The sequence below is a fragment of the Meriones unguiculatus genome, chromosome 12 (genome assembly GCF_030254825.1).
Source record: "Meriones unguiculatus strain TT.TT164.6M chromosome 12, Bangor_MerUng_6.1, whole genome shotgun sequence".
Taxonomy (NCBI): domain Eukaryota; kingdom Metazoa; phylum Chordata; class Mammalia; order Rodentia; family Muridae; genus Meriones; species Meriones unguiculatus.
The window spans coordinates 97,917,389-97,937,188 of NC_083360.1; the positions used below are offsets into that span (position 1 = coordinate 97,917,389).

Sequence of the window (19,800 nt, forward strand, 5' to 3'; positions counted from 1 at the left end):
ACCCTGCTGGCAGTTTCGCATCACGGAGTATCCTGGGAAATGAGGCTGGAACGGCGCAGCCTGGAGAGCTCCAGCTGCTGCTGGGATTTGCCACAGTGTGCCTGTGTGGAAAGTGTCTGCTGGACACAGAACATACACAGTTCCTGAACTTCAAAAAGGCCCAACTGCCATGCACTTGGCATTGATAAGGGACAGGGACCTGAGAAAAAGGGATCATTCTGGGAAGGCTTCCAGGAGTGTGAAATGCTGACTTCCATCACTGCGAGCAAAAATTCAGCAGGTGGCATGGCATCCCGGTGGTGCAGGAAGAGCTGTGGTTGGTATTCTGGGTAGCAGAGAAAAGCGGGAAGCTCGGAGGGACCTGCCCTGGATGCTGAGCACCCTGCGTGACCATCCAGGCTGGGTGATTGCTGCTTGCTGGTTTCAGATGCTGAAACACATTAGAGAAAAAGGACTCTTGGTAGTCATCCAGGGATGTTGTCCTTCAATACCACTTTTATTGCGGTGGTCGTGGTCTCTCACTGGCCTTGGGCTTGACAACTGAGGCTGGCTGGCCAGGGAGTCTCAGGGATCCTCCTGTCTCTACCTCTCAAGCTTTGTGCTTACAGGTGTGGGCACTACAATAGCTTTGTTTTTATGTGGGCTCTGGGGATTGAACTCAGGTCATGAAGAGCTGAGCCCCACTCCCCAGCCTTAACCTTCATTTTGAAACCTGCATCCATCTCCACCCTCGCCGTCTGCTGAAACAGTTTTTCACCGTTGACCAGTCCTGTTGCGTCATCAACCATTCCTTAGAGTCCCCTCCCGCCTGCCCCACAGATCACTCTGAAGTCTTCGCAGATGTCACAAGCTCAGAGCATTGTGGCATCCCCAAGTGTTCTCATGTGCACAAAGGTTTCAGACCCAAGGAAACAGGCCAATCCTTTCCTTGTACAGATCAAACAAACCATGGCCCAGAAAAGACGGGACTTGGAGAATCTCCACATGTGTGTCCCTTCTTGTGCCTCACCTAGGCAGCACAGTGGAGCTGGCCCTGGTGGTGGGGATGCAGGTGAGCCGCCCTGAGGGCAACAGCATGGGAGCATGGGAGCACTGGCCCTGCCTTAGCCACACGTCTGCTCAGTGAGGTTGCATGGGAGCAAGGTGATCCCCCTCCACTCATTGTGGTAGTTGGGAGAGCTGGCTCCAAGGTCATGAAAGTGGGAGTGCTGTCTCTGCCCCTCGTTGGCTGGAGAGCAGGCCCTGCCCCTCACCTGGGCAGCGCAGTAGAGCTGGCCCATCCCCTCCCAGGCTGCAGCCTTGGAAGAGTGCCCTGGCTCCTCAACTGGGAGGCACAGGAGAGCTGGCTCTGGGGGCAAGGGTGGGTGAGTTGGCCCTGAGGGCATGAGAGTGGGAGAGCTGACCCTGCCTCCTGCCAGTGGTGGCAGTGGCTGGCCTAATCTAAGCAGTATTGGAGAGCTCACTTTAGTGATATGGAAAAGGGGAGCTGGCAGGCTGACCAGCTCAGCTACTACCCAGGCCCAGATCCAGGGCTTTGAGTTGGCCCACCCCAACATCTACCCCATCAGTGAGCTGCTGGAGCACGTGAAGGGGCCGGTCCTGCAGAATCAAAGCTGCAGGATCTCCATGACACAGTCAACAACAGGATAATCAGGAGGAATCCCAGTGAGGATCCAATATTGATGGTGTCGTAGCAGCCAGAGTCCTTGAGAGACCAAAGGATTAGAAATCAGTGGGTATTACTTTAAAGTTTAAAGCACAAGCCTGAACTAAGGCCAGCTAGGTGGAGACATGTCCAGCCACCTTCAGGGAAGAACTAGCCTCAATGCCCTGAGGGGAAGAACTGGCCTTAATGCCCTGAGGGGAAGAACTAGCCTCAATGCCCTGAGAGGAAGAACTAGCCTTACTGCATTCTTTCTTGCCCACTAGAGATACAGTTGCTAGGAAACAGCTAGGAAGGGAAGCTAGACCATTAATGGTTTGGGGGCCTTTCTATAGCCAATCAATTCAGAATGCAATATTCCCTTTTTTGTTTCGACCAATAGATGCTTGCCAGGCAGGAATCCCCCTGCTTTGGGCGGGCTGGGAGGGACTGGAACCTTTAAATCACCCAACTAACCTGAGCACAGAGCTCTTGGCTCTCACTGCTTCGGCTGTGGGGGTGTGAGCCCAAGCTGCAGCTTGTAATAAAAAGATCCTTGTGTGTTTTGCAATGGACTGGACTCCTGGTGGTGGTCTTTTGGGGCCTCGTGAATTGGGCACAACAACCTGAGCCAGACCAATGAGTCATTGCAATGAACATTTGCAAGTGAAGGTGTGTAGACAGAGGGATATACTGTGGGACACTCTGTGACACGCTACAGCTTCCACACGAGTTTTTTTTCTTCTTTGTTTTGTTTTTTAAAAAATGTCCCTTCCTGCCTTCATGTTACGACTCTGTGAACCTGCAAGCAGTATACTGTCTTCTGGAACCTCCTAGTATGAATACTTCTGTGCCAAGGGCTGCTACGAGCAGTGTGATAAAGGGAGAATTTTTGGAATTTTGGTTTCTTTAAAAACACAGAAATATTATAAGAACATGTTTTTGTTTTAATCGAAGGGGTGGAAATAAGAGGCTGCTTCATAGCAGCTGACTATGATTTGCCTTGTGCTCTAACAGAGGCATGATTTTGCCAGCTGTAGATAGTTTCTATGATTGTGTGATGTCTGAAATTCTGGTGACATATATAAATGCTAGGGCCACAAGAGGCAGATTGGGTTGTTGGTTGCAGTTTGTTAATTAGTCGAGATCAAAGAAGAAACAACAAGAAATTCGATATCCTGACGACAAAGAGCAAACTTGCCCCAGGGAGCTCAACGACCCTAATCAGCAGGAAGTAGTCTAACTCCGTCCCTTTCCCACCCCTGACTTTACTCTCTATCATTTTTTCCCTTATATCTAGTGTTAGGGGGTTGAAAGGGTGGAGAAAGGAAGGAGGAGGATGGCAGAAAGGAGAACCTACGACGCAGCAAACCCCGCTACAGTGTTGTCCTCTGCCTAGGTGCCAACGAAAGTTTCTCCTAGTTTTGTCCTTGCAAGACTGCCCATTGGCAGCCTAAGCTCTGGGGCACAGAGCTGGGGATTAGCCTTCTGTCTTTCAGTGCAGGGCTGGGTGGGGTGACTATCTGAGCCCAGGCTTTCTAACCAGTTGAGTTTTCCCACAGTGAAGCACAAGTCCTGGCTGTCATTGAAGGTCACACTGTTAGGATTTGTCTGCAAAAGTGCCTTGGTGGGTGGAGCCAAGATGTGCTGCAAAGAGGCCACAGTATGCAGCAGATCTCACGGGAGGTTTATTTGGGAGGAGAGTAACAGAGGCTTCCTCTGAGTGATGGAGGAAGGGAAGAGAGGAAGAGAAGGCACCAGGCTTTTATAAAGGAGTAGAGTGCATATGTATAGGGAAATTACTTGACTCCTGGCGATAGTGGAAATGTGTACCATTTTGGCAGCTGATGATGACACCGTTGCTATTGGTAGTTTACTGAGGGTGGGCTTAGGAATGGGATTTTCCAACTTTTTTTTCTCTTATTCATTATAAAAGGTGGGAAAATATTTATGTACGACTGGTGAGGTTGGTATGGGGGTGCTGTGCTTGTGAGATGGCTTCGTGCCTCTGGGGTTGTTGACAGTTTGGGGCACTTTATCCTTACCATCAGGGCACATTTGGTAGCTATGAGTCTCTGGCTCCTCAGTTAACGGTCAGTAAAAGCACAAAAACAAGAATGGCAGAGTACAATTCCGTACGGGGTTCTTAACGGCCCGTCTGGAGACACCGAGGTCTCCTTATGTCTTGGGAGGTTGGTGTGAGGTTGTTGGATTTTGTTTATTTTTACTCTTCCTGATCGGTTGGCACAGAAACAGCAGTTGGAAGAAGAGGCAAAGGACACCCTTCTGCGGCTGGAAGAAGATCTCGTCCCTGTCAGTTTTGGAGTGCTACTGCGGCCAAGGAGTCGATTGTCCTTGAAGGGTGAGTATGCTACCTGTTAGAGGTCCTGGGTGAACTGGGAAGAAAACTGATGATACAAGGTCAGGGAGGTCATTAGCCCTGCTGTCTTGGTGGTGATGCCCACATTTATTCCTCCATAAGGGACCAGATTTGACCCACCCTCTTATTACCTTGAGCAACTGTTCAGACCACAACTGTAATTGGTAGGGGTTCTTCTTCATGTACTACTCCCAACATGGGGAAGAGAAATACTAGTGTGCAAACTCCTGATCAACCAGCAGGTAGCAATGGTAGACTTGAGTACCATAAAGAACTGAGGTATTATGGACGGTAGGGCACTAGGGCTGAGGTGGGGTCCTGAGGGTTAAGGTTTTGTTGCAGCCCAAGAAATTTAACACCCTCACAAAAAATGTTCCAGAGGCCTTAAAGCAGTTTGCCATGCCAAAGAGGATGATATGAAAAAGGGAGGGAGGACTTGGGGCAGTTGTAAGGATATTTGACAAGGTTACGAGAGAAGCTTCAAGTGGCAGTTGTGAGATAGTCCCAAGAGGAACATATCCAGCAATCCCCAAAGCAGCCAGGTTGGGGGACATTAAGGAATCCATGGGCTGAGGTCAGAGTCTGAAGCAGGAGATAAAATGATGGGTCTGTATTGTTTAGGAGAGGGAATATTAAAGAGGTTATGACCTTGGAGGAATGTTGAATCACCTCCCCTACCTCCCCTATCTCCAGGGGTTGAGTAATCAGGATTATTTTCTCTGGATCTTTCCCACCCAGGATCCCATGGGTCCATGATAAAGAGGTAAAGGGCCCCATCTTGTCAAGAGAGGAGGGAGGCACGTACGGCAAATGGTATTGGCCAGACCAGGATGGACAACCTCCATCTCTATCTGGGCATTCTTTACAATAGCCTTCTGTCTGGTCGTAGAGGAAGCTGGCAGAAAGGCCAATAAATGAAGGAGGAGGAGTGGATTTAGGTGGATATAGAAGGATGGAAGCCTGCTACAGAACCATTTCCCAAGCCTATTTGGGGGACTGTTTGCTATAAGTGAGGGTTTCTTGAACCTCAGATTTGCATATGTAAGAGCTACTCTGGACAAAAGCAGAAAGCAGGCAGGAGGGAAAGGAGGAAAAGGACATGTCCAATCCAGTAGAGTCAGACCCGGCTGCTAGAGTGAAGCCTCGTTCTTCTGGGACCTGGGACAAGGTGGCTGATCTCCTCACCCTCTGAAACTCAAGGGAGCAGGGCCCTGTCGGGGTCCATACAGAGGAAGGGAAGTTTTCTTGAGGTGGAGTAGGTGACTCCAATAAGGAAGCTCCTCAAGGTTGGCAGCTGGGAGGGTTACAAGAATTATCTTGAAGGGACCCTGACATTTAGGAGGAAGGCATGAGAGACATTGGTCCAGAGGGAAAGAAGGACCTGATCACTAATGTTGATTGGGGACAGACAGGAGTTCGTGTGTGGCCTGGGTAGGTAGTGTCAGTAAACCTCCATAGGAGTGAGGGAAGATGACAGAGAAGGGGAGTGAGTAGGTGATCATGGATAAACAAGGGTTTAGGTGAATGACAGGGGGTCAGACCAGTCATCCATACATGAGCTCAAATGGTGAGATAGAAAGAGGTTACTTGAGGAGAGCCTATAGCCTGAAAAGGGCGAGCGATACAGCTTTACCCAGTCGAGGTGATGTTTTTGTGACAGTTTGACAAGGTGTTTTTAAAGGAGCGATTAGTTTGTTCTTTCTTGAGGACTGGAGATGGTATGGAATATGAAAACGCCAAGAGATTTTGAGAGCTTTGGCTAGGGTTTGGGAAATCTGGGAGGTAAATTCAGAACCATTGTCTGACTGGAGGAAGGTGGGGATTCCAAAGTGGGGCAATGATCTCCCGGAGGAGGAGGAGGAGGTCAGAGACTGTCTGAGCCCTTTTGCTGGTGGTGGGGAATGCCTTCACCCGCCCTGAAAAGGTGTCTGCCAAGACCAGGAGGAACCTAACCCATTTGACTGTGGGCATGTGGCTAAAGCCAGTTGGTTCTGGAGAGACAGCCTCTGCCCTGGTGGGTAGGAAAAGTAGGGCTGTGATATCTGGAGCTCGAGTCTGACATTTAACAGATTTTATAAGAGGCAGTAATAGCCTTAAGATACACAAATCCTCAGGGATGGACTGCAGTGAGTCTTAACAGCCTTTTTGTTAGGATGAAAGAGCTGGTGTAGATAGGACAGAATTTTATGAGTGTCAGTGGATTATAGAGTAAGGATGTCCTGTGGGTGAAACAGGCCTCCACCTCCAAGGGCCAGAGCTCTAGCTGCCTCATTGGCTCATTTATTTCCCTTAGTGATGATGGAATTATTGGCCTGGTGGGACCAACAGTAGACAATTTCTTTAGCAGCAGGAAGATGGGAGGTTTGTAGCACGGCCATAATTTGGTTTGAGTTGGTTATGGATCCTCCTTTTGTTTTAGATTGTTGGAGAAAGGTCTTGTGTTGTCAGATGCTGGTTTCAGTGCCCTATGATCTGGTTACTGCCTTGCCATGGGCATTGTTATGAATGTTTAACCATCTCCTGTATCCATGTGATTTAAGGAATGTTTCCCAATTATCTCTGATTGGTTAATAAAGATGCTGAAGACTGTGACTGGGCAGAAGAGAGGTAAGTAGGGTTTAGGTTCCTGGGCTGGGGGTCGAGAGGCTGATGAGGCGGGGAAAGAGAGGAGAAGGAGATGTAGCAGGAGAGAAGGAAGGAGCTCTGGGCCTGGACAGGATGGACTAGGAACATGAGGTCAAGGGAAGTGCGTCAGACGGATAAACTGATACAGAAGCCACTCAGGAGTCATCAGATTGCAAGCAATTGAATAGAATAGCTCAAATTCTACCCAGCAGAGCACCTACAGCTTAATAATAAATCACAGTCTCTCTGTACCAGTCATTAGGGAACTAGCTGGTTAAAGAAAGCTGCTGCTGTAATAATTTCCTGTATTAACTAACATGTGCAGAATAATTAATTCATTTTACAATAAGTAGTATACACTCTTTCCAGATGACAGTGTGGGACAGGATATTGGAGTCTGTATAGACATTTAGGGATTGTCCTTGTGCCAATTGAGGCACACAGTAATAACTATTAGTTCAGCCTGTTAATTAGTGGTGTGTGTGTGTGTGGGGGGGGGTGCCTCAACCACCTCGGCATCTGACACTATGGCATGGCTTGCTCTTTGGGCTCCTCGTGTAAAAAGGAGCTGCTCTCAGTGTACCAGGTACACATGGCCTGAGGCAATGTGTCCTCCTGTAAGAGTGAGGGGTGGGACAGTAGTTCCTCTAAGGTTTCAGTACAAGAATGAGATGGGGAATAGTTTGTATTTGGTCAAGAAAGATTTGAGATGTTGAGGGGTGGGCATGAGTGGAAAGTAGGTGTGGCATCTTCTACTAGTGCCACCTGGAGAGACAGCCCAGGAGGGAGGTAGAGTTTGTAAGTCTTTATGTGCTAAGAGGTGGGGCAGGTTGTGGGAGGAGAAGATAGTGGTAGGTGACCCAAAAGTTAGTTTTTTGGGCTCACAAATGAGGAGCTCAGAAGCTGCTAAAGCAAGTATACAGGGTCCGAGTCTCTGGGTGGTCAGAGTTTTTTGAGAGGTATGCCATGGGTGCAAAGGAAGGTTCCAGTTGGTGGCCTAGGAGCCTGAGGACGCATCCCTCTTTTTCTGTTGCATAGAGAAAGAGGGATGGGTTAGTTCTGGAAGGTGTAGTTCTGGGCCGGAAGATGAGCCAACAGAGCTTCTGAAATGGCTTGGTAATGGGTATGAGAAGGGGTTTGTGTGAGGGGCCAAGGGGCTGCCTCATCCAGGGGCTGGGCAAGGAAGGAGAAGGAGGGGATTCGGGAGCATAAGAAGCCAGACATTCCTAGGAATGCTCCAAACCCTCTCTGTGGTAGAGGAGACTGTGAGGGAGCGGATTAGCTGTTTTATATCCTAGCCCACGTAGGTGCCCCGAGGGGTGGACAGTCGGACCTTAGACAGCGAGACTCTGGAGCCCCGGCTGGACAGGAAGTTTAGGAGAGCAGAGGTGACAGTTGGCTGATTTGTAGAAATGAACTGCAGAGAAGGTCATCTGCATAATGCATGAGTTTAGATTTAGGGAGAGATAAAAAGAGGAGATCAGAGGCACTAGATGTAGAGCTGGAGGTTCTCCAAGACACCCCAAAGGAGAGCCTGGCTCCAGGACTTTCAGATGAAGGCAGAAGGAAAAAAACAAAACAAAAAAATCCCGTGCCCCCCCACCAAACCTGCAGCCTCACCCAAAGGAAATGTACGAGTCAAAATAGAGGGTCAACTGTAGCGTTAAGGACCGTGCCCGAGAGTCCCCGTGCCTCCAAGAACGAACACAAGAGGGTGCCAGTACTCAGTGGCCCCTTGCTCAGATCCGGGGGGGGCATTTATTCTGACCTTGGGGAGGCATTTATTCTGACCAAGGAGAACTTGCTAATTGCTGGTGTCAGTGCCCAGTGGTTGGTAAGGTGGAAAGGAAGTCTGTTGCAGGTGGCCAGGGGACAAGGGATAGGGTCCTGGCGTTGCTTAGACCCAGGATGCGAAGCCCACAGGCACCAGGACTTCCGACCAAGTAGAAGCCAAGGTGTGACATAAAGAGGTCAGACCCTGCAAAAGAAGTCGTGAGAAGTTTACTGGCAGGGGGAGGGTGCAGGGAGGGTGGAAGGGTATACAGATGCTGCTCTGAGTGATGGTAGAAGGGAAAAGAGATTTGGAAGAGCCGGCACTGGCAGGAGAATACTTGACTCGTGGCAACAGTGGAAACATTTTGGTGGCTGGTGTTGACATGGCTGCTGTCACTAGCTCACCGATGATGGGCTTAGGGATGGGGTTTCCCATTACACACACTCTGTGTGAGGGCCAGGTGGCAGGACCTCAGAGAAGAGTGGGCTTCTGCCACAGGGGTCTGCAGAAAGGGGCAGGACGGGGGGCGGGGCTTGCTTAAACCACGCCTTTCATCTTTTTGAGTCAGAGAAGGGAGGCTGGTTACGCAGCCATATTCTCGCCTCAGCACCCCATGCTGGCCTTGGGGCCTGGCTGAGAAGGGTAGGGGCTGGCGAGTTCCTTAGTGGTAGCATCGTCCCAGAGCTGAGGGAGAGCCTGGGCCTTCTGTGGCTTTGCAAACGAATAGGAGGCTGGAGTGATGTCCTTTGCTTCCCTGAGGAGTACCAAACGGACCTCACCTGGCATTCTTCCTCCTGCTCCTCAAGGAGCCCACAGCCACTCCCAGCTCTTGAAGAGGCTAAGGCTGGGAACGGGGCTGAGTGAACGGAGGGGTCCTGTGTGTGCCCTGGCTTTGGGAGGGTGAGCAGGCAGGGTGTGCCAACTCATCTCGGGATCAGCCCGGTCCCAGTCAGAGTTTCAGTGGCAGTGGGAGGGGCTGGCTAACATGGAAACAGCAGAGACTCCACATCTGCACTTGACATTTAGCTTGAAATTCAAGAGATAGTAACATTTGTCATCATTAAAATAAAAAAAAGAAGAAGAAAAAAAGACTTTCCGTGGAATTACAAACGGAACCCTGATTTGGGTTGTTGCTGTTTTTGTACATGTTTAATCTGCATTTCTAGACAGAGCTGTGTATCTGGGCATGTGTGGTGGTGATGGTGGGGACGTATGCTGTTAGAAAGCACTGAGTGAGCATCGCCGACAAATTCTGAAATCTCAGGGAAAACTGGCCCTCTGCTGAAGGGGCCTGGAAGACTGTACCCGTGTGCCTACTATGTGTCTCCATCAGTAGACCTGATGGAGGGTCAGTGCCTATCAAGTGCCTGTAGCCCTGGCTGGCCTTGAACTCAATATGTAGCCCTGGCTGGCCTTGAACTCAGTAGGTAGCCCTGGCTGGCCTTGAACTCAGTACGTAGCCCTGGCTGGCCTTGAACTCAATATATAGACCTGGCTGCCTTTAAGTTCAAACTCACAGAGCTCTGTCTCTCTCTCTAGAGTGCTGGGATTAAACACTTGCGCTGTGTGTGCTTGCACGGCTGCAGGGACTGACATACGGGTTTCTCGGGACTGAAGGAAGGATATATAGACACTGAAATGCTGGGATTCGGTGGTCTGGGAGAAACGATTGCTATTGGCTCAGCAGTCCCAAGACCAAGTTCTCAGCACAAAGGAGATTCATTTGCTCCAGAGAGACACTGGGCAGGTAAGAAGAGACAGGACAGAAGACAGAGGAGGGAAAAGGGGAAGGGGTATTCTTTCTAGAGGGCAAAGGACTGTCTCTGGATAGAGAGGAGACAGACATGGCACATAGGAAAATGTCAGTTTATAAAGGTACAAGGGGAAATCTTGTGTTAGGATGAGGTATTTAATTTTGATTGGACATGTTAATTAGGGCAGCTGAAGGGGGCTTTTGATTGCTGGACTTTAATACTCTGATAGCTGGACCTTGATAGTCAGTCTCAGGAGGAGGAAGTGGCTAGCTTCAGGAATGTGATTCAACAGTTTTTGTCGAGGTAGAGGGAATTTGGGAGAAGGGCAAGGCCTGCCTGAGCCATGTTTGTTATGCTAGGGTGCCTTTGGCGGGCTCTGTGGTGGAGAAGCCACAGCAATCCAGAAATGTTCATGTTTATTACATGCTGAGCAGAGAGGTGGGTCATTGGACACAGACAAACAAGGAGGCAGGGGCATTGCCTACAGTTAAACAAGGAGTCAGGTGCAGCTCCTCTTGGTAAGAGCAGTCTGCAGGAAGCAGTTGTCAGGCTGTAAACATTCAGGGAGACAAAGCTGCGGTGGGCATTTTCCACACACACTGTCAACGTTCAAACTCAGACCTGAGGCAGGACTTGCCATCCTTCCGAGCCTCACCTGGAGAAGTCTTTGCCTCTTCCATGGGGCTGACACGGTGGTCCTGACATGGCTGGCCCACACCAACAACACACATTCACTTAGGGCTTATGAGGCCCCCAGTGCATCACTACATTCAGCCCGGAAGGCTGTGTGGTCCTTGGGAACTGCTGTCTCCCTGCTCTTGGTCATCTGGTAGTCTGGGGCTTGTAGGTGGGCTGTGAATGTGCCTCAGATTGCTAGGCTCTCCATTTCCTGATGCCCACAAAGCCCCCACTGATCCTCAAGGTCAACAAGCAGAGGCTCATTCCATTCCCTGATGCCCACAAAGCCCCACTGATCCTTAAGGCCAATGAGCAGAGACTCATTCCATTCCCTGATGCCAAAAAACCCATCCTGATCCTTGAGGCCAGTGAGCAGGTCCCTGGACCTTTAGGAAGCTGGCCACTGTTTTCTTGCTAACATCTGATTATTTGTTTTTGTCTGCCTTCCCACTACATTGATTTTTTTTTGTGTGTGCGTGGTCACCATTTTCTCTATCCTGAGAACTTGTGTCTTTGTTTTTCCAGCCCAAAGCTCTGAGGTTCCTCTCTCCCCTCTGTAGGTGTGGGATTAGCTCTGGGGAGAGAGCTCAAGGAATCATTTAATATATTCACAAAAAACACATAAATCAACAAAAAGCTGCTGATTAGCCTCCTAAAGTCCCCGTGTCCCCAGGAGAGTCCTCAACTCCTGCTTCTTAAGCCATCTCACCACGCCTTCTGGGCGGGGCTGTCGAAAGATGGACAGACACCTAGCTCCATGAGAGAGGCTAATTGAATGGAGGTGACAAATGGAAAATCTAGGACCACACGGGGTCTGGAACTGGACCATGAGAGAAGAGAGAGAAGAGAGGGAGAATTCAGGCAGAGGCATCTGAACTGGGGCATGAGAGAAAAGACGGGGAGAGTAAGAGAAGAGGGCAAGCAAACCAAGAGAGGAGCCAAGGACCAGGGGAAGCATTGAGAGAGACAGAGACACACACAGAGAGACACACAGAGAGACACACAGAGAGAGAACCAAGAAGGCAAGTAGGACAGGAGCAAGCCAGCCAGGAGCCAAAGGCAGTTTTATATAGGAACAAGAAGCTGGGAGAAAGGAAGTAAGCCCAGCCCCTGGGAGGAAGGACGGGTCTGAGTGCTGGGAGGAGCCACAGGTACTGAATGAGCCTTGCCGCGACTTCTTTGGGACCTGGCTTGACGGAAGGCTTTGGGTGGGACAGCTAATGTGCTGTAGTCCCCAGGGATTTGGAGATTGGTTGTGGAAATGAGACCAATCCACATTACAGCAAGAGCGCTTACAACGAGCTGACTGTGACTTCGACAATGCTTGTAACCTCCGTAGCCCGTTAACCCCCCTGAGTGGGGGGTCTTATTAATGAAGGCCAATCCTGTGTGGCCTGGTGCCCACTAGTTGTTGAGCCTTGTAGGTTGGAGTGGCCAGAGGAGGCTTCTGAGACCGAGAGCCCCTTGCAGATAAGGAGTGTGGGGTTCATCTCTGTACCTCCGTTCCTAGCCCGTTCCTGAACTTCAGGAGTGAATGAGAAAAAGAAATCGAAAGGAAAGGAAAGGAAAGGACAGGACTGCTGCTAGGTATGGTGGAGGAGAAAGTTTAGTGCAGATGAAAGGGAGAGCATAGCCAGAGGCAGGACATCTGAGTTCAGAGAGGTCTGGCCGGACTGAGCTGGGCCATGTGGGGCACAGAAGAAGCCAGCTGCAGCAGCCAGGAGACAAGAGGCCTGTAGCCAAAATGTCTGGATTGCATAGGGAAGAGCCTCTGGCGGAAGGGCAGCCCAGCCTCTGGGCTGGAGAGTTCAAGGCCGAGCGCATGTCAGCCGTACTCTGTAACAGGTAAGGCCGGAGCGACGCTGAGAACCCAGAGTTTGCCTCGATAGGTTGACTAGGCACCTCAACCTTTTTGTCCTGGAGTTGAACCTTACCAAGGAGGCATTCGATAAATCCATTTGAAAGGAGTAGATGATGGGGCCTGGAGCTGGGCTTAGTCGTGGAAGGACAGGACTTAGGTGGCTGGGAGAAGGCAGGACCATCAAGACCGGAAAGAAGCATGGCTGACACGTGGGGGCAGGGCTTCCGGCTGTTGGCTGACAACTAGCAAGAAGCAAAGCATTTAACGGCCGGACTCCTTTTTCAAGTGCTGTGTGGTAGAGGGTCTCTCGTCCTCATCAAAATGCCTTTATACCAGAACACAGAGTCCAGGACCGCGGCACTCTCAGAGATGGGAGAGTGAGCGAGTGGGGGTGGGGAAGCCTGACGCCCCAAGGCACTGAAGCAGAGGTCTGCAGGCAGGTTTCAGCTCTAACAGGTAACGCGGGGCATGGATGGGAATACGGATATTTTGTCCAGGGTAGCAGGAGGAATTTAGAGTTCCTTGTAGAAAACAGGATAGCTTGGCTCCTTGGCCACCCGTGCAGGTTTTTCAGGGCAACAGAAAAGCTAACCTATGCGCATGGCAGGCGTGCTGGCTGGAGGCAGAGGCAAACAAGCACTCTGCACATTTCTAACAAAGGTGCTAAACTGTCCGTAGGACCCGAGAGACGCCCCAGACAGTCCCCTCTCCAGTGAAAAGAGGAGGGGCTGTGGAGAGCTGCAACAGAGGTCGGCCACTAATAGCTCCTTCATAGTCCTTGTTCGTTTGTCTCTGCAGACTCAGCTCACCACTAAGGAGGTAAGATCCAGTGAGAGACGGATGTCTGCTTCCCGGGTCTGGCTGGGGTCGTCCCTGCCTGTCTCCTTGCTCCAAGGCTCACAGAGCGGACAGGGCTCCGGTGGAAGGTCTGCAAATTAACCACTCCCTCTCCCATCAGGGACTCTCTAGTCTGCTCTCATGGGCACTGGGCAATGGGGTGGTTAATTTGGGGTTTTGCCACTCTCTGATATGTTGCTCAACTAGTGCCAAGAATTTTCTTAGCCGTCCTGGCAGACTGAGAAAGTGCTCAGGACAGAACTGCTGGTGTCAAGACCCTGACAAGAAGCTCCCAGAGGTATCTAGAGTAACAAAACCCGTTAGGCACACTAAACAGACTGTAGAGGGTAGCAATCTGTTTGCAGTGCCGAGTGTTTTGGTGTTCAAAAAACATCAGAAGACCACCCAAACTTTATAAATTTTGCTTTTGTTTTTTCTTTTCAGACAGGGTTTCTCTGCGTAGTTCTGGCTGTCTTGGAATTCACTTTGTACACCAGGCTGGCCTCAAACTTAGATATCTGCCTGCCTGTGCCTCTCAAGTGCTGGGTAAAGGTGTGTGCCACTACTGCCCAGAGTTTTGATTAGCTAAATTTTGTTCAAGCTGCATCCGACCCCAACTAACAGGGTAGATGGGCTTTTAAAAGCAAAAGCCATAATGTATCCTTACAGATATGCACTTCTGCAGGGGTGAGGTGACATCCGGATCTTTTGCATTACTGTCTTAACAGCCTCAGGTTGCTTACGGGGCCTAAACTCCGCCTTCCTCCTCAGCTGCTTCACCGAGGATCAAGCACTGGGCTAGGTGAATGTCAGTTATTCACTCTTAGCCCCGGACAAGCCCAGGGGCTCAGGGAAACCAACCTTTGCAGAACTTGCCCGTGGCTGGCCTTTTTGAGGCACAATCTAAGCACAGCACAGAAGAACCAGACTCAGATGCAGAAAAACTTCAGCCTGTAGGAGTCGTACAGATCAGGTGGCCCCATCTAGAGATGACTACCCTTCTTCACCAAAAGGACAATTGGCAAAATGGCCATCATTATGACATGTTGGGCGCTGACTGCTTAAACAGGAGTGGAGCCCCTCGGTGGGCTTAGATGCGATCACCGGGTGGCTTTTCTGAAGGAAAACCAAGGCCTGGAAGCCACAGTCACCTTGATACCTAAACCACACAAAGACCCAACAAAAAAAGAGAACTTCAGATCTATCTCTTTTATGAACATTGATGCAAAAATACTCAATAAAATACTGGCAAACCAAATCCAAAAAACACAGCCAGACCCAGGTAGCAGACTCCAGGTTCAGCCTGACCAGGGAACCACCACGTTGCAAATATAGTAGAGACGACAGCACAGGAGAGAGCCAGCACAGGTGGGAATTCTGGAGAGACTTCCCCCAGCGCAGCAGCCGTGTGAGAGAAACCCCTCAAGAGCCATCACCCATCCGCTCTGTCAGCTTCTGGAAGCAGTGCAGCCTTCTGGGGCCTTTTGCTGACTAGGTGTCCGTCCCATACACACACTAGCACATACTAGGTACACATGGGCCTAGTGACGGGATGTGGTGATGAGCAGGTGGACAGGCAATGGCCACCCATTTTGAGACAGTTTCAGGAAGCAGGGGACTGAGGCTGGTGGACAGAGAACACACCAGGAAAGAACCCATTTAATTACTTGATAACGTCCAAAAGGGATCAGAGAGGCATGTTGGGCATCGCTGGAAAGATTCTGCTTGCTTTGGAAACTTCTAGGAAAGGAGAGGTCCAGACTTCGTCTGATCACTTCAGGAAGTAGGAGGAAATTGAAGCAGTCATTAACAGTCTCCCCTCCAAAAAAAGCCCTTGGCCAGATGGTTTCAGTGCAGAATTCTACCAGACCTTCAAAGAAGAGCTAACTCCAATTCTCTCCAAACTATTCCACAAAATAGAAACAGAAGGAACATTACCAAACTCATTCTACGAAGCCACAGTCACCTTGGTACCTAAACCACACAAAGACCCAACAAAAAAAGAGAACTTCAGATCTATCTCTTTTATGAACATTGATGGAAAAATACTCAATAAAATACTGGCAAACCAAATCCAAAAACACATAAAAGATATCATCTACCATGACCAAGTAGGCTTCATCCCAGGCATGCAAGGGTGGTTCAATATATGGAAATCCATCAATGTAATCCACCATATAAACAAACAGAAGAGAAAAACCACATGATCATCTCCTTAGATGCCGAAAAAGCACTTGACAAAATCCAACACCCATTCACATTTAAAGTCTTGGAGAGATCAGGGATTCAAGGAACATATCTAAACATAGTAAAGGCAATATAAAGGGTGGACTTTGACACATCGTGGGGTTTTCAGTGGCCTGGGGTGGCCATGCGGAAGATTGATGGAGAAGGATGGTCTTTTGGAGGAGCCAGCTGTCAGGCCTCAAGAACCCTCAGAAAGACAGAGCATGGCCATGCTTACACAGAGCCTTATTTTACTTCCTGCATGTGAAACTGAAAAAAAAGAAAAGAAAAAGAAAGTCCTGATTTTCCTTTTATAGTGGTCAAAACTTCCAAAATAGTTCTTTTTCCAGTTCAGTTACTTTAAGGATAAGATTATGTGTGCAGGGATATTTAGCCATCACTGCGTTCGGCAAACGCAGCTCTAGGGTGTTTGCAGCCACAGTGTCCTGTGTCCATACCCTTGCAGGCTCCCGAGGCTCCACAGCAGCCTGCCCTTCCGCCCACATGGAGCTGTGTCTCTCCGTCCTTCTCCAGGCTGAGAAGCCGGTGGCATTCCTACAAAGATAGCAGCAGGCAGTTGATTTGGAACTAGACGGTGAGATGGCAGGGGATAAGGCCCCTGTCCCTGCCTCCAGGAAGCTCTGTAGTCCTAGGAACCCCGCTGAGGGCAGACTGGATTGCTGTGGGCCTGGTGGGGTGATGGGCTTGACCAGATTTAGGATTGCAAGTCCCACATCTCAGGACTGCTTCCCCGCACCTCCAGGTTAGTGAGGAGATCCTGGCCGTTCAACCTAGCAGGGACTCCAACTGGGGATTCCTTCCCTCCTCATCTCATCCCTCACCTTCACTCACCACCCAACAGGCCTTTGAAACAATCTAGCATGTCCTACTAGATAACGGTAGTAAAATGAACAATAGCAACCCACTTTATATCATTTCTCCACCATGCTGCTTGTCATAATCACTTGGAAAATTTTAAAAAATGATGAAGGGCTTCGGTCCCACCTTGGTAATGAGGTGTGACGGGCTTTCCACAAGTGTCCTCCTGTGCAGCAGATGGAGAGTCACTACCTAGGCTTGAGGATATCAGAAGGAGGCGGTGGGAAAGGGGCAGCTGAGTCCTCTGTCCCTCAGCGGTTTCTGCTGGTAGCCAGACCCGGGCTCCTTCCTTGTGGCTGGCACAGGACAGGATCCCACAGACTCCACAGCCTGCCTCCAGAGATGCAGTGTGTGTGTGTGGGGGGGCAGCGTAGCAGCAGGCGAGGCTTGGACAGCCAAGGGAAGAGATCCTCTGTAGTGGGTCTGAGGACCCCCGTCTGCCCATTTCCAGCCTCCTGGCCCAGCTTCAACAGTTCCTGGGCTGCAGCTCCCCAGCGAGGTCCTAGGTTTTCCATTTGTCACCTCCATAAGAGAAATTAACAGTTTGCCAGGTCCCGTGTAAACAGGAAGCCAAGCTGTTAACAGGAGCCCCCTGCCCTGCTGCCAGGCTCAGACCCGGTGGTGCCCCCCCCAGCCTGTCAATTGTGAGGCAGAGAAAAGGAAGAGCCGTGGGAGCCGCTTTCTCTGGGCGCTGGCTGGGCTCCCTTGCAGTCACTTGAATGCAAGTGTGTGTGGTGGGGGTGGCTGACAGCTGGGTGGCTCCATCCTTTTTTGTTGTTGTTGGGGGATGGCTGCTGATTAAGTCAGGAGCAAAGCAATGCTATGGTAGTCCTGGCTGTGCGCACCGATGCTGTGAGCTGCCGAGAACAATTAATTGCCGTGTTGTGGGATGCGCACATGGGTCAAGCAGGCAGTGGAAAGCGTAAGCATGCGGGGAACCGTCAAGCAAATCTTGTGCCCACTAGAAGCCGGCTCCCCACAGGACCCAAGACCTCCGTGGTGACAGGGGCCTGGTCACCTCCTGCAGGCCAACGGCCTTCCCAACTGGGGTGCTGTGGCTTGCTGGTAAGCTGCAGGTGGATCACGCTCTGCCAGCAAGGCAGGAGCCTCTCAGCTCTGTGGTGGCGGATTCACCCATTCACTAGAAACTATGGTGCAAAAAGTGCCCATTTTCCCTCTAGGTTGAAGTATGAAAAAGGGGTTCCTTCCCCAAAACAGTTGTAGTTATAGGCCTGGGTCTGTTGGTTGTGGTTTTTTTTTTTTTTTTTTTTTTTTAGATCCATTTTTTGTATTTCATGTATGTGTTTTGCTTACATGTATGAGTGGGATCATGGTGCCAGTGAAGGCCAAAAGGCATCCTCTCATCCCTTGGGGTTAAAGATGGCTGTGAGCCACCATGTGGTGTTGGAAGTCAACCCAGGACCTCCTCAAGAGCAACAAGTGCTCTTCCGCAGTGAGCCGTCTCTCCAGCCCCATACCTAACACAAAAGCATGTGTGTGTGTATGCGCGTGTGTGTGTGCGTGTGTGTGTGTGTGTGTGCGTGCGTGCATGTGTGCATGCGTGTGTGTGTGTGTGTGTGTGTGTATGTGTGTACATGTGCCCACACACCCACATGAACATGGCCAGTGAGTGGGCACACGCGTGTGTGGCAGCCGAAGGACAGCTTCGTTACGCTCAGGAAACCCATCTGCTTCCCTCCACACGTGGTCTCTTAGCAGCCTCGAGCTCACCAGGGAGCCTCGGCGGTGCCCAGCGGTGCCTCTCCAGCGATGGAATCACCATCGGACTCTCTGGAACATCATTGCTGGAGTTCTCTCTCCAGCCTCAGGCTCTGCGCTTATGTCTGGAACCTAATTATTTGCCATAAACCAAGGAAAGTTACGGTAGGGGTTGAGGGGACCCCGCCGGCCCCTTTCCTGTTCCTGGAGTTAAACCACATTGCAGGGTCTCCTGTGACACAGACTCGGGCTACCCCGCCTTGAAGCCAGAGATGCTTCTTTACAGATGTGTTCACATCTGCCCCGGGAGTTCTCAACTTGCCCAGTGCAGCGACCCTCTGCTACGGCGCCTCACGGTGTGGTGACCCCAACCACAGAATTATTTTTATCGCTACTTTACAACTGTAATTTTCTATGGTTACAAATCGTAACGTAAGCACCTGATATGCAGGATATCTTACATGTGACCCCTGGCCGGCTGGCCTGTACCTTTATCACATTGGGCATTTTCTCCATTAATGACTGATGTGGAGGGCCCAGCCCACTAGGATCAAAGGTCCTGGGTGATAGAAGGAAACTAGATGGGAGACTGAGCCAATAAATAGCGTTCCTATATGTGTGTGCTTCTAGGATCCTATCCTGAATTCCCTCAAGGAAGGACTGTGACCTGTAAGGGAAAATAAACACTTCTCAAACTACTTTTTTTTTTCTCTTTGAGACAGGGTTTCTTTGTGTAGCCTTGGCTCTCCTGGAGTTGCTGTAGACCAGGCTGACCTTGAACTCACAGAGATCCTCCAACCTGTCTCCTGAGTGCTGGGATTAGAGCGTGCAGCGCCTCACCCGGCTCCTAAATTGTCTTTGGTCCTGGTGTTTGTTAGGTAGATACCACAGCAAACAGAAAGTGAAGTAAGACAGGATCTGTCTCAGGCCATGTTCTGTTGCTGTGAAGAGACACGGCGACCACAGCCTCTTCTAAGGGAGAGCAGTTAACTGGGCTCACTTCTAAATTTGGAGGTACACATGGTGCTAGAGGGTTCTACTCCAGATCTGTGGGCAGCATGAAGAGAGCCTCTGGGCTCGGGATGGGCTTTTTGGAACCTTGAAGCCCAACCGCCAATGACGCACGACCTCTGAGGAGGCCAGACCACCTAATACTTTCAAATAGCATCACTCCGTGGTGACCAAGTCTTCAGATCTATGGGGTCGTTCTCATTCTGCTTCCTGACCCCGTCTCCCACTGCTGGAGGGCTCTGTTCACGTGAGTCCTGAGTGGGTGCCTATTTCTGCAATGCCGCTGCGGACGCAATAGTGAACACAGGGCAGAGGCCTGGTTTTGAGGCAAGAGTCTGTCAAGGTGAGGGGTCTTCGCTCGTGTTCTCTCACGTCCAGGGGCTTCCTGGTTCATGGCTGCCCTACGTGTCCACT

General features: G+C 50.4%; 1 long non-coding RNA gene across 2 annotated transcripts; it reads left to right on the forward strand.

Annotated features, from left to right (window-relative positions):
- Nucleotides 1-12,292: 12,292 nt before the first annotated feature.
- LOC132646687 (uncharacterized) lies at nt 12,293-19,028 on the forward strand. Of its 2 annotated transcripts, none has more exons than XR_009584937.1 (3): nt 12,293-12,698; nt 13,393-13,533; nt 18,376-19,028. It is a non-coding gene; the product is annotated as an uncharacterized LOC132646687 (long non-coding RNA). The 2 variants fall into 2 exon arrangements; XR_009584936.1 differs by lacking the exon at nt 18,376-19,028 and adding an exon at nt 14,280-17,998.
- The last annotated feature ends 772 nt before the right edge of the window (nt 19,029-19,800 follow it).